This window comes from Typopeltis vanoorti, chromosome 4, assembly GCF_054136105.1.
Source record: "Typopeltis vanoorti isolate ZY-2024b chromosome 4, IOZ_Tvanoo_1.0, whole genome shotgun sequence".
Taxonomy (NCBI): domain Eukaryota; kingdom Metazoa; phylum Arthropoda; class Arachnida; order Uropygi; family Thelyphonidae; genus Typopeltis; species Typopeltis vanoorti.
Genome location: NC_143552.1, coordinates 95,863,832 through 95,878,369, shown reverse-complemented (window position 1 = coordinate 95,878,369; position 14,538 = coordinate 95,863,832). Strand labels below are relative to the sequence as shown.

The window sequence follows — 14,538 nt, the reverse complement described above, 5'->3', positions numbered from 1 at the left end:
TGAAGAAACTCAGGTGTATGAGGATGAGGTATTAGAGCTGTTGCAAAAACTGAATAAGAATTCAGCAATAGGGACTGATGGGATATTAGCACAGATGCTAAAAATGTTTACCTGAACTGGCTATTCCTTTGATCAGGCTATATAATTTGAGCCTCAGAACTGGGAAGTTTCCTCAGGAGTGGAAAGAATGTATAGTAATCACATTGCACAAAAGTGGTGCTATGACGGATGTATCTGAACTATTGATCAATCAGTATCTCTGAGAATCCCCACTTTGCAATTAACAGTATGGGTTAACTAAGGTTAGGTCATACTTTAGCAACTTAGATTCTATAATAACGTTACCATCGAACTAAACAAGGGGAATGGATACACCATGATACTTTTAGAGTTTGCTATGGCTTTTTACAAAAATACAGTATGGAAGACTGTTGCATAAACTGGAGAATATGGGATTGGATTATAAAATATTAACGTGGATGGATAACTGACAGATATCAAAAAGTGGTATATAGGATATGCAAGCCTGCAAGATTTAAAGTAACTAGTAGTGTATCACAAGGATCAGTGCTTGGTCCACTGTTATTCAATCTGTACATTAATGACATTGGGAAGGATTTCACAGGCAACATACAGCTATTTGCTGATGATGCAAAGATATGTAAGGTAATGAGGAATACAGCTGATATATAATACTTGCAGAAATCTGAATAGACTGGAACTGTGTTCATGGGGAAAATGGATGTCAGTTCAATGACCATATATGTAAAGTCATGCACTTTGGCATGATTACATATTCAATATGAATTATATTGGTGGGATTATGCTAGCAGAAACTGAGCAGGTTTAAGGATCTTGGAATGTTAGTAAAAAGAAGTTGAAGTTCAGGTACCATGTAGCAAAGATTGCAAATACAACTCAAAAGATAACTACAATGTTGAAATGTACTTTGACATGTAAAGATAAGGATGTCATTTTACATCTTGATAAAACCTCACTTGGACTGCTGTGCACAGATCTGGTCTCGTGGTTTCTGTTGCGATTCTGATAGTGGAGAGTGCAAAGGAGAGTGTTGAAATGATATCAGGATTGTGGAATACTGATTATAAAGACAAATTGAGAATTTGTAGACTGCAGACGCTAGCAAACTGGAAAAAGAGGCAATACGATCGAGTCTTACCAACTTCTGAAAATGTCATACAGGATTTCACTCAATGAAATTTTTCATTTTATGGAGGATGGGGTTAAGGACAAGAGGACATCCTTGGAAGCTGAAAATGAAAGCTGCCAAAAAGAGGATAAGATCTAGATTTTTCTTTATAGCATGGTGCTTGAATGGAATGGATAGCCATTGGATATTGTGTGGAAGCAATGTGAATGAATCCAAGAACAAGTATGAATGAATGTAGTATATGTCTTCCCTTGAGTCCGACTCCCTGGAGGTCTCTCTTAATAATACCACAATACTGTTCTGGGCATACAGAGTTCTAATATATATATATAAAAAAATCACAAGATAACTCTCTTGCCATAGATGACAAAAAAAAAAAAAAAAAAAAGAGAAGTTGCTATAGTGTTTGCAGTATGCCTCTTTGACAAAGCAGGAATGAATAGTAGGGAGGGGGATGCTGGTCTATGGAGTCACAGCTCTGAATAGTTTAGATGAATGAATGAATAATTTCAACCTGCAGCATTCTGTGCAACTTACACAGTCCTCTACAACCAGGAGATAGAACAGTATAGTATAGAGTATGTTTTATCAGTAGGAATTAAGATACACATCACCTGGCCCTAGTTCAAGGAATATAAGAAGATTACAATCCTTGAATGACCACAAATTTATTGGATCTCAACTGAACAGAACAGAGCAACTGATAGTTCTGCAATTCCCAGCCACATAAAGGATGTATGTCTTACATGAATGTGATTACATTAATACCAAGTCAGTTGTGAAGATAGTTTCAAAAATCCTGCTGCACTAACCTGGAACATTCATAATCAAATATAAGAAGCGTAATGGACTATGATTGGGAACGAAGTGCGAACGTAAAAAGGAGTGTAATCGCATCTGTTCGACCTTACACCGAACTCCTTAAAAAAAAAAAAAAAAAGAAAATCTAGGCAGTTACCACTGCATACTTTTTCAAAAAAAATGCAGTGATCCGAAACCAGGAACTTCAACATAGAAATATGTAATATCTTTTCGAAGTTTCATATTTTTTGTATATAATTTTGTTTTGTTTTCATTATAATGAAAACAAAACAAAATAATTTATTTTAACAAATATTAATAATTTTATTTTAACAAATATATATGTATGTAAAGTGTGTCCCAAAATTCACACAAGATTTAAATTTAGTGCCATTTGTGCAGTAAAGTGTTGCCAATGAGAAAAAAAAGACAGCTTGACAGCTGACAGTTCAGGGTTAGTAAAAATGGAGCGCTACACGAAAGAACAACGCATTTTCATTGTTGAGGAATATTTTAAAAATAATGAAGGTTTGGCAGCTACAGTTCGCAATTTTCATACAAAATATGGTCGGAATAGTGATTTAACTTCATCAACTGTGAAAAGATTAATTAAAAAAATTCAAGGAAACTGGATCAATTAGTGATCTTATACACTCTGGACGTCCTTCAACAAGTTGTTCAACAGAAAACATCGAAGCAGTTCGTGAGAGTGTTGCTGAGAGTCCAGGAACATCAATTCGGTACCGTGGTCTTGAATTGGGCATTTCGAGAAGCTCTCTACAGCTTATTCTCACGAAAGATTTGCATCTTTATGCTTACAAAGTTCAATTGACTCAAGAATTGAAGCCTACTGACCACACACAACGAAGAGAGTTCGTTGAATGGATTATGGAACAACAACAAGTGATGCTTATTTTTCGAACAAAATCATCTTCAGCAATGAGGCTCATTTTCATCTTGATGGCTTCGTTAATTGACAAAATTATCGCATTTGGGGTTCAAAAAATCCCCGAGTGATTGTTGAGAAACAAATGCATTCACAACATGTCACTGTTTGGTGCGGATTTTGGGCTGGAGGCATCATCAGTCCATTCTTCTTCGAAAATGCGGCTGGTAAGGCAATAACAGTTAATGGTGCTCGCTATTGCGACATGATAATCCAGTTTTTTGTGCCTAAATTGCAAGATATGGATGTGGATGACATGTGGTTTCAACAAGACAGTGCCACATGCCAGCCCGAGAAACAATTCAATTACTGCACGAGTCATTTCCTGGTCGTGTAATTTCCCGTTTTGGCGATCAGAATTGGACGCCCAGATCATGTGACTTAACGCCATTGGACTTTTTTCTTTGGGGTTTTTTGAAGTCTAAGGTTTATGCCAACAAGCCCACGACCGCCCACGCCTTGAAGGAGGAAATTTAGCACTGTATCAACGAAATTCAGCCACATTTATGCAAAACGGTCATGGAAAATTTTGACGAAAGAGTGCGTATGTGCCAGCAAAGCCGTGGAGGCCATTTACTCGATATGCTATTCCATGCATAACCCTATACTGTATGCTTTATGAATCAATAAGAAATTACAATTTTTAATTAAAAACCTGTGTTTTCTATCAAAATTATTTCTTGAGTGAATTTTGGGACACCCTGTATTATCAAAGCTTTAAATATAATAATGTTACACATACTTCATGTGCATATTTTTTGACTGTGTGGAACATAACTTTGTATTTCCCATTAAAATTGGGTTCGTTTTACATGGATTCAGTTTATGCCCATTTTTTCAGTAATGGAAGTGAGGCGTAAATCTAGTGCTGCCTGTATTCTACAGCAGATATGTTATCCACTCAGTCAACCAGTCGGTCAGTTCTTTTCATATCTATGAAATGAACTGACAAGATATTTATCCACACACAGAGATTTCAGCTAATAAGACTAAATTTTAATGGGATAGCCCACTGTTGTCTGGATTCATGCATACTAATACTACTATTTATGGTTTTCAAATGTGTTCAACAGAATCTGATGTCTGAGGAAGCCACTCACAGGAGTGGAGAAATATACATATATTCCATTTAGCCCTAACCAACTTTTTTTGAAGATTAGAGGGCAACCTGTCTCCATCTTTCACTGATAGCAAGCTCAATCTATCAATGAATCAGCTTTCAGGAAGAAATACAAACAGATCACTACCATGCATTAAACCCTAACAAGTACACATCTGAATAAGTGGAAGTTCTACAGTTGAGTGTTTGAGCTGCAGGGTTAAGTTTCCAACAGGGAGAGGAATACTACTTACCTGTGCCAAAGCTAGACTAAATCAGGAGATATGGAAAGAAAATTAATTTATGCAAAATGTTAATCATTATTTATTTAATCATTAATTACAAAAGCTTGATGACTACAGTTTAAGATGAAATATGTGAATATAACATTTATTTTTAGTCTTAAAAAAGATTATGTTCAAGTACAGACAGGTTAAAGCTATGCAAAAAAAGATGTAAATGAAACCTTACATAGAGAAATATGCAAGCTGTCCATAGTTAGAACTGATGGATGTACAGAAAGATGGCTTGATGACAAGTGTGACTTAAAACTTATGTTCCATGTTATTTAGTCATTGAATGGCAAACATGCTAATAAGCAGCTTCGTCGATTGCTGAAGCATAATATAGCCTAGAAATCAAAGAAATTTTGTCATTCAATGGACTTCAGGAAAATATTCTGCTATTTTTAAATTTATCTTCCTGAAGAGAGTAAGGCAACAGATAATGGCCTTTGAAATGTGGTGCTATAGGAGAGCTCTGAAAATCTCCTATAAATTTTCAGACATGCGGACATGTCTGAAAATGCAGACATGTCCGCATTGGAGATACTTGCCAGTGATGAGAACTTATACCACCTTTACCACGAGTTGCCTTAGTATCTCCCATAATGCAAGTTCCCATGCAGACATGTCTGCAAGATGTGCTTTGCATTATGGGATACTAGGCAAGTGATGAGAACTTATACCACCTTCACCAAGAGTTGCACCAGTCCTAAAAATACTTCAGGTGCAAACTTTGTTTGCTTACACTTGGATAAAGGATTAAACCAAATATATAATTGGTAGCATAGCCAAGTGAAAAAACTTCCATCAATCCTTAACACTATCAAAAACATCAGGGTGGCTTGGGATAAAATTGAGCAGACAACAATGAATGCTGTGTGGAAAAAACTGCCCAGAAATGGTCTATAATTTTAAGCGTTTCTCAGAAGGAGAGCAAACAATGACTGATACGGGTGCTGAGTTGACACAAGAATTAAGCAGGCAATGGAGACGTGTGTGCAACTGGCACAGCAATTAGAGCTGGAAGTGGATAACAGTGACATTAACGAACTTCTTTTGAGTCACGATGAAGAGCTAACTAACGACGAACTTATTCAGTTGGAGCATTACGAAATTCCGAAGAAAATATTAAACCGATTGAACCACCAGACAAAGACATTTACAACAAAGGGACTAGCCGAGGTTTTTAACTTGATACACATGCCATTAGCAAAATTAGAATTGATGGATCCAAACAATAAGTGGTTTGAAAATGTTAGCAGCTGTATCTATTCTGATATATCTAGTTACAAGGCCATATATAAGAATAGGAAGCATGTGACCACACAATCTACTCTAGATATGTTTGGGAGATGCCATTCACAACAAAGTCAAGATGACAACTCAGACGACCCCGACTACCCTCAGCCTTCAACATCGAAAGGGGTAAAACTTCCCACAGAACAGCATTCCTTAGAACAGCCAACACAAGACATGTTTTTATTTGAAATATGAAAAATAAATATTTCAGTTTGTTATTATATTCTTTTATATTATGTATTTTTCATACTTTCATATTTGCAGTATGTATATCATTCAAATATAATTGATAAATTTTTTGTAGCTGAATTTTTTTTTTAATCACCTCAAAAATGTTTTAAAACATTTAAAATATTAAAAATGGAAATATCTGATTAATGGCAAAAAAAATTAAATCTAAGACAGTGGTAAGAGTATCCATTGAACATTTTATTGTATGTATGTAATTTACAAATTCAACTTGCGTAAAATTCGAGTTAAGTTACGTAAATGTTTACGGAACACATTACTTATGTAACTTGGGTGTAACTGTACTATAAATTAAACATGCCAAAAAATTATATTCTTGATCCTTTATTCATCCTTTATCCAAAGATGAATAAAGAGAAATGAATCCTTTATCCAGGTGTAAGCAAACAAAGTTTACGCATAAAGTAACTTCAAGACTGGGTAACTCATATTGAGGCTAATGACTTCACATCACTCGGCTTAACATCCCATAATACAAAGCACATATCCTTACAGATAATGTATAATGCTATGCATTATGGGAAGGGTCACTACCTAGACCAGTTTCGACCTTTGAGGTCTCATCAGTCGGAGCCGGACCCAGAAGTGCCAAGTTTGAAGTAATGCATGTCACATTTCCATATACGAGTAGCGAAAAGGTGTCACACCTTATTATTAAAATACTCTGGAGTAGAGATAGATTTAGAAGTTTTTCCACTTGGTTATACTATAAATTAAGGTCTGACTCCCACTGAACTGATGAAATTAAACTCCAACTTAACAATTTATACGTGCTTCTCTGTTCCTAATAAGTTCATTAATTTGCTTAAGGTAGAACACATTTTTCTTATTTTTGTATTTCAAAACCATGCTTTTATAATGGATTGTACTGAGTAATCCTTTATATCACAATTTAATTTTCCAAGTCTCTTTTTCATTATGGCCCACAAATTTTCTATTGGGTTAATGTCAGGAGAGTTAATTGGTCCTGGAACAATTGGATGTTGTGATTTTTTACGAACTCTCAGTTCTTTTTTGAAGTGTGGCATGGAGCAAAATTCTGTTGGAAGAGTTGTTTATTCTTTCTAGATCTGTGGGACTGCTCTTTTCTCCAATATTTTTATGTATTGGTTGCTTTCATCATATTGTCAAGAGGCACAAGTAATCCTGGACCATCATGTGTAAAACAAACTCAAGACATCTTTTTAGCTGGGTGTTTAAGAACTTGTTGACCACACCTTTATTCAATTTCCAGGGATGCCCCCTTGTTCTGGTCCCTCTAATTTTCCAAGTCTCTTTTTCACTATGGCCCACAAATTTTCTATTGAGTTAATGATTGATGGTATACATTTTATAACTGTTCTCAATAGTTAAACTGAGTTTATATTTAAACTATACTGAATAATAATAACTTTGATAAGAGTGAAGTTGTGATAAAAATCCTTGATAATAAGAAGAGTATAATCTGTAAGCTTAAGTTCTAATCGTAATTATTATACTCAGCTGAGTAGTTTGCTAGTATCTCAATGAAAACTTAATTATTGTTTAAATGTATTTTCCCAACTAGAAATCTTTGCCTTGATGTAAATTTATGTGACACAGCATTAAATAATTTTATTTGAATTGAATCTCGTATTTGCCTCATTTCTTCATTGCACCGCTCATTAAAATAATTTGAATCTTAGCAGGAACCCTATATAATAAAGAGAACCTCAGCCTAAAAATTAAGTTAGTAATAATATAGATTGGTTGATGGTCGATTCCTCAACGTTGCTCATGCAAATTTGAACAGAGTGGCGCAGTTAAAATTAAATATTCTCTGTGCTCGAATGAGGAGTCAATCAACAACTAGAATACACATCGGAGTAGAAAGTAGGATCCAGCAATGTCATTACTTCTTAAGTAAACCTGCTTCAAATCTCCACGACTTGCGTTCCTTGATTAATCTGCCAACACATTCATATTCATCCTCTATTCCTCATCTATAATAATACCATACTATACATTTTGACCGCTTTGCCTCAGTGTTACATTAAATGCTCTCTTCTTGAATATCCATCTGTGATGAACTTCATTCTATCATGAAAAATGTTCTTACTCTCTCTCACACACACTGATATGAAGATTTTCTTAAAGTAGTTGGTAGGTATGAATATTCTGTGAAGTATAATTTTTCTTAAGGGGAAGTCTTTTTGAAATTAACCGTTATTCCTGATATTAATAAATCATAATGGTTAATCACTTGCACTATAAAATGCATATGCTTCTTTCATTCGGTCCTGCAGCCAGTGATTTGCAATGCATCATTTCTTCCCTTCTTTTCTAAAAACTATCAAGCACTTTATTTCCCTCTGCAATCTGTTTCTCACTAATTAAAAGCATCTCATAATGTCTAATATTACGCATCTATTAAAATAAAAATCATGTGAACATTTTTTTAATCAAAATTACTCTCTATGTTCACTGGGCAACTACAGATGCTGTATGGTCACTCCGATGCTCGATGATGTTCCACACCAGGCCTCGCCATGTAGTCCTGTTGTTTGCTTTTCTGGCAGCCTCAACTCTCTGAAGATCAGTCACTCCACACATTCCATTCATCCATCTCATTGATGGTCTACCCTGCCTCTTTTTCCAGGAACTTTACCTTCTATTACTGTTCTGAGAAGTCCTCCTTCCATCCTTTCTGTGTGTCCAAAATATTTTAACTTTCTTCTGTCAATATCCTTAAGGAGCCTTAAGGTTCTGCTAATCTTTTCTAACACTCAAACATTTGTATGCCTTTCAGTATATGATATCCTCAACAGCTTTCTGTAACACCACATCTCAAAAGCAGATATCCGTTTCTTATCTGACTTCTTTAGGTTCTAAGTCTCACATCCATAAGTCGTTGTTGGAAAAAAAACTGCATCTAAAATCCTCAACTTTGTTCCCATGGAGATAGATCCATCCTTCCAGATTTTAGACAGGTCTTTGACTGTTGTTTTAGCCATTCCTAACCTTTTTCTGACATCTTCTGAACAGAATTCTTCACATTAATAATGGATCCCAGGTACTTAAACTTGCTGACTTCCTCAATTCTTTCTCCATTAAGATACACTTGTTTCTCAAGAGCTTCTCTGTTTGTTTTTCCTTTGAGAACTATGATCTTTGTCTTGCTAGAATTGAGTTGAAGTCCTCTGTTATTACTGATCTTATTAACTTTGTCAAGAATTAGTCCTAGTTCTTCCATGTTATTACAAAGGAGTACTGTATCATCAGCGTACCTCAGATTACTGATCAATCTACCTCCTATCAAAATTACTGCAACCATTAATTTACTGAATGTCATTCTTCTACATATTCAGTCTGGCATTACTTAAGAAAATTACAATGCATACTATATATTAATTAGAACAAACTTCAATATTTCCAATATCTTTGCAAAGTTAAATTGTCATTATCAGGAGCCAAATTAAAGCAACAAAAGGTAAGTCTAAAGTCTTAAATAGTGCCTCCTAGTGTGGAGTTCTAGGATGAGTACTTCACAGAATCAAATTTGTTAAGATTTGTATAGTTTCTTAAGGGTGTCAGATTCCAGGAAGCCTTTCATATCTAAATTTACTCCTATACAGTAAGGCGGCTTTTTCCCCCATTGTCCAAAGCATGGTCAGCAAGCTTGGATTGACTGTAGCCAAGCAACTGGATACAGTCTGTGTTCGGCAATTCTGTCTGCCAAACAACCGGATACAGTCTGTGTTCAGCAATTCTGTCTGCCAAACAACCGGATACAGTCTGTGTTCAGCAATTCTGTCTGCCAAACAACCAAGTCAGCCAACATCAGAATTCTTAGAGAAAGACTACATCTGGTTGCATCACTACAGCCACTCAGACTGCAGACAATAAGTTCTAGGTTTGTTTCTAATACAAGTATATACTGTTAATTTCCTTAATCAGTCTGAATAACCAATGTATAAGCCATACCACCAGAATTACATACCAAGTCGTTCACATTTGCAGCCCTATTCAACTCTACTATCATGCCAGCAATGAATCAGTGCCCTCCTATTATACCTTGGTATTACTCATTACCATGTTAACTCTTGTTTCCAAAAGTCTTTTATATCCTCTCTTCTTCAAACAAATTTGTGACCTTCAGATCATTTATCTTCACTAATACTTTCACTTATCCTATTTACATTTGGTCACATCTCATATCAAACTTTGAAAACAATTTCCTCTCCATTAACAACACCCTCAATTGCAGAATTTCCATACTATATCTCACCATGAACCCACTTAAGGGTGAATGACACGATGCTTGCACCCGGATAATTAATTAACGGATAATAAGGAACTTATTATGCATTTTTGTAATTTTCCAACCAAGACATTTCTCTTCAAGTCATACCTCCAAAGTATATATGCATTGACGGAGGATGAAATTGGGATTACTTTATTGGTTCACACAGGCTAATGAAGATCGCCTACTAGCTAAAAACATTCACAAGCACCTGTGCTACAGTGGAATTTTAACCCACATTCTATAGTCTATGCAGACTACTCTAATAAGTTATTAAAGAATTTGTATACTAGCCAGCCATTCAAAAGAAAACTTGGATATTTGTCATATTTTATAATTCATTACCACACTCTCACCCATGCATAAATATGACACTGAAAATGTTTGAACTTGGGAGAAAAAAAAATAGCAAGTATGGGAATAAAAAGAAAATGATGAACTTCATCAGATGCCTGTACACCAACAATGGACTTCTTATTTAATCAAAATTTCTTTTCAAATAGTTGCAACATTCCTCTAATTACGATAACAAAATTATGATAATTTTATCTGCATCATGAATAATAATAATATTGGGTTTTAAAAACGTAGTGTGAAGAAAGAGGGAGTGGTAAGTGCGGCAACATTATCATATGCGGCATTAAATAAAAATCCGTATTAAGTTAATGATATTGAAATTCAGGTAATAACCTATCCGTATTTTAAAAATTCTATACAAACTTGCTGGTCTCGTCCCAGAAGACTCCCAATTTTTAAATTACCTAGAATCAGGATAAAAAAATTCCTTACCCGTAATAACTACGAGAACCTAACCTTTCAGAATCAGAATATTATATTTTTTCTCACTCTTCAAGCGAAGGACAAATTATAGCATTCACCTTATGTACGCTTGCGCAAAAACTTTACAAGTAGCCACCTTACGGCAAAAACTGATATTTCTGAAATTTGTACGGTACAGAAGGTATTAAGCAAATTAAAGCAAAATTAAAAGTTATTACACTCTCCATTTATTATTATTATTATTATTCAGTCCTCCATGGAGTCAAAAGACTCAAGTGGAGTTGTCTGCTAGTGAATTAGCCAGTTTCATATGGAATGATAGAGTTTTCCCTTTCTACAAATCGGATTTTTCATTTCCCAGAACAGATAAACTCACCAGAAGAACGTACACAGTTACCACTAGCTTCGTCCCTTAGTTGTTTCGTTAATAATTCCAAAGCAACAACATTTTGCTCGATTGAAAAGACGCATATTTCCTCACAGTGTAATATATTATTTGCACGATTTTTTATTATCAATATTGTGTTTAGATACTATCGTTAATTTATTATTTTAGAAATAATAAATTGCTTTTCGGGAAATGATGAAATCTTTTTATTTGTGATTTTTGTGTATCTTATATATTTAATTTTAATTTCATCAAATATTTTGAACTGAGAAATACTTCGAGCTTGCATTATTAAGAGTGATTAAATATAGGGGGTATGATGAAAAGATTCGGCGATGCCGTGTAGTTTCACTGTTGAAGAGGGATGGTGATCGCAAGATACGATATGAATATCTTTGAAAAGTGATAATTAAAACTGGTTCTTATTATTGTAAGGTTCAGGAAAGACCATAGAAAAAGCCATCATTACCTTAAATAACAACGTACAGATGCCAGAATTCGGATTAGGAACCTATAAGCTTCGGGAACCTAATATTGAGTAAGTAGTTGAAAATCATCATCGTCATCATGCCTATCAATGATTTAGACCTAGAGTGGCCTGTTCCGGCCTTTGATGAATCTTTTAAGAGGATGTCCAAGTTAAAAAGTAGTTGAAAAAGTAACACACATAAGCAATACTAGTATACGCGGACTTGTATACTCGGACGTCCTCTTAAAAGGTTCACCGAAGGCTGTAACCACTCTATGCCTAAATCATTGATAAGCATGATGATGATGATGATGATGATAATTTTCAACTACTGACTCAATATTAGGGTCCCGAAGCTTGTAGGTTCCCAATCCGAATTTTGGCATCTGTATGTTGTTATACCCGTACATTTAAACTTAAGTTGTAGTATGTCATGTGGCACCCTTTCAAAGGATATATATATATATATATATATATATATATATATATATATATTCATTTTTTAAATTAACTGACTTAAATCCGAGAATTATAACACAATGACATTTATTTGAAAAAAACGCAACATGTTTCGTCAAAAATGACTTCTTCAGGCGATAAGAACATAGAAAGATAATAAAAGACACTTAAATTAACATTGACACACTCTAAAGCTATACAACTATAAAGCCATAATATTCGACTGTAAATTACACTTATGAGCTTGAACTACAGTCCGAGTTAAAGTTCTATTGTTGTACACCTGTGCGTGTGTGGAATCACGCGATCTCCAGTATCTAATAGTAGAGTTGAAAGAGTCTGCCAAATTATAGCTAAGATTATTATTCAAATGAAAAGGGTCTAAGGTGATTTCCCTTGACTCGACAATGCGGCGCTCTATTTCATCATGGCTGATGTGTAGGTTTGAAGTCAATGTCCAATCTATTTCATGTTGGTGGCCTTCGTTGTTCGTGTTTATTGAAATCAGGACATGGCCCGACAGAGCAGTTGCTCTGGTTCTCTTATAAGCAATGTCTCTCTGATGCTCTTCGAGACGTAGTAAGATAGATTTTTCTGTCTGCCCATAGTAAGGCTTTCCGCATTCACAAGTGACCTTGTATCCAAAAAGCTGAGCAGAATTCTAAAGAAGTTTAACATAAAAACGTGCTTCTCGACTCTGCCAAAAATAAGATCATGCTTCAACAACTATAAACAACCTCACAACCTTCTACAATTCCCAGGTGTATACAAGGTCACTTGTGAATGCGGAAAGCCTTACTATGGGCAGACAGAAAAATCTATCTTACTACGTCTCGAAGAGCATCAAAGAGACATTGCTTATAAGAGAACCAGAGCAACTGCTCTGTCGGGCCATGTCCTGATTTCAATAAACACGAACAACGAAGGCCACCAACATGAAATAGATTGGACATTGACTTCAAACCTACACATCAGCCATGATGAAATAGAGCGCCGCATTGTCGAGTCAAGGGAAATCACCTTAGACCCTTTTCATTTGAATAATAATCTTAGCTATAATTTGGCAGACTCTTTCAACTCTACTATTAGATACTGGAGATCGCGTGATTCCACACACGCACAGGTGTACAACAATAGAACTTTAACTCGGACTGTAGTTCAAGCTCATAAGTGTAATTTACAGTCGAATATTATGGCTTTATAGTTGTATAGCTTTAGAGTGTGTCAATGTTAATTTAAGTGTCTTTTATTATCTTTCTATGTTCTTATCGCCTGAAGAAGTCATTTTTGACGAAACATGTTGCGTTTTTTTCAAATAAATGTCATTGTGTTATAATTCTCGGGTTTAAGTCAGTTAATTTAAAAAATGAACATATCCCAACACCGAGTTAATAGTACGTTTCATATATATATATATATATATATATAGCTATCACCCAAATTCTGAAATTTCATTCGAAAGGCTGATGCGGCAACGCAGCTTTATTTTCAAACGCAAGGTATTTAGTGAACTTGAGCTGGAAGCACTGAAACCTCAAGCTGTAAAATGAGACTGTACTGACCCTGAAGTGACCAAGAATATGAATGAAGCAGAACCAGATTCCAACGTGCAGAATGCTGAAAATTTTGAAAATATACAAATAGTTGAAAGGAAGCTATCAGATAAGGAACAAGAACTCGTACGAAAAATTAACGAGCAAATGAACAGCAACCAGGAACGAGTAAGGCTTCCAGTATTGAGACAAGTACTTCAACAAAAACTGAAGGAACTTTTACAAGAGGCCAATAAAGCTGCAAGGGATATTCCTACCAGAACTATTGGGCAAACGAATCAACTTATGTACTCAATAGCCTGCGTCGTAACATCTGAATTAGGATATAAGATTAGTGAACCCAAACGCAGTAAGGCTCAGGAACCAAAATGGAAGCATCGACTGCAGAATAAAATTCTTAAACTCAGAGCAGACGTGAGCAATTTGAAAAACCTTTAGGAAAAGAAGCTGAAAAACACAAAAATCCGAAATAATCTCATAAAGAGATATAATACTGGAACACAACCTATTGATGAAGTATTAGAGGAAGTGAAGCAAAAAATAGTTGCAGTTGCAGCTAAAATAAGAAGATACAGTGCACGCATTGAACAGTACAAGCAAAATTCGATGTTTCGCGCAAATGAGCACCAGTTTTACAGGAAAATTGATTGCTGCAGGAATGATAACCTTAAAGAAAATATAAATATAAATACCAGAGACAAAGAAAATACACTAAAGTTTTGGAAAAACCGATGGGAAAACCCTAAGAGGCACAATATCAAGGCAAAGTGGATTGAACA

The 14,538-nt window shown here is 35.2% G+C and overlaps 1 protein-coding gene across 1 annotated transcript in view; it reads right to left on the bottom strand.

Moving 5' to 3' along the window:
* The window catches only part of COX6CL (Cytochrome c oxidase subunit 6C-like), a 112,473-nt gene extending 101,475 nt beyond the window's left edge, over positions 1 to 10,998 (bottom strand). Inside the window, exon 1 of the mRNA XM_090391358.1 lies at positions 10,900 to 10,998. The gene's annotated coding sequence lies outside the window, so the exon portion shown is untranslated. The remainder of the gene's footprint in view (positions 1 to 10,899) is intronic.
* Between the last annotated feature and the right edge of the window lie 3,540 nt (positions 10,999 to 14,538).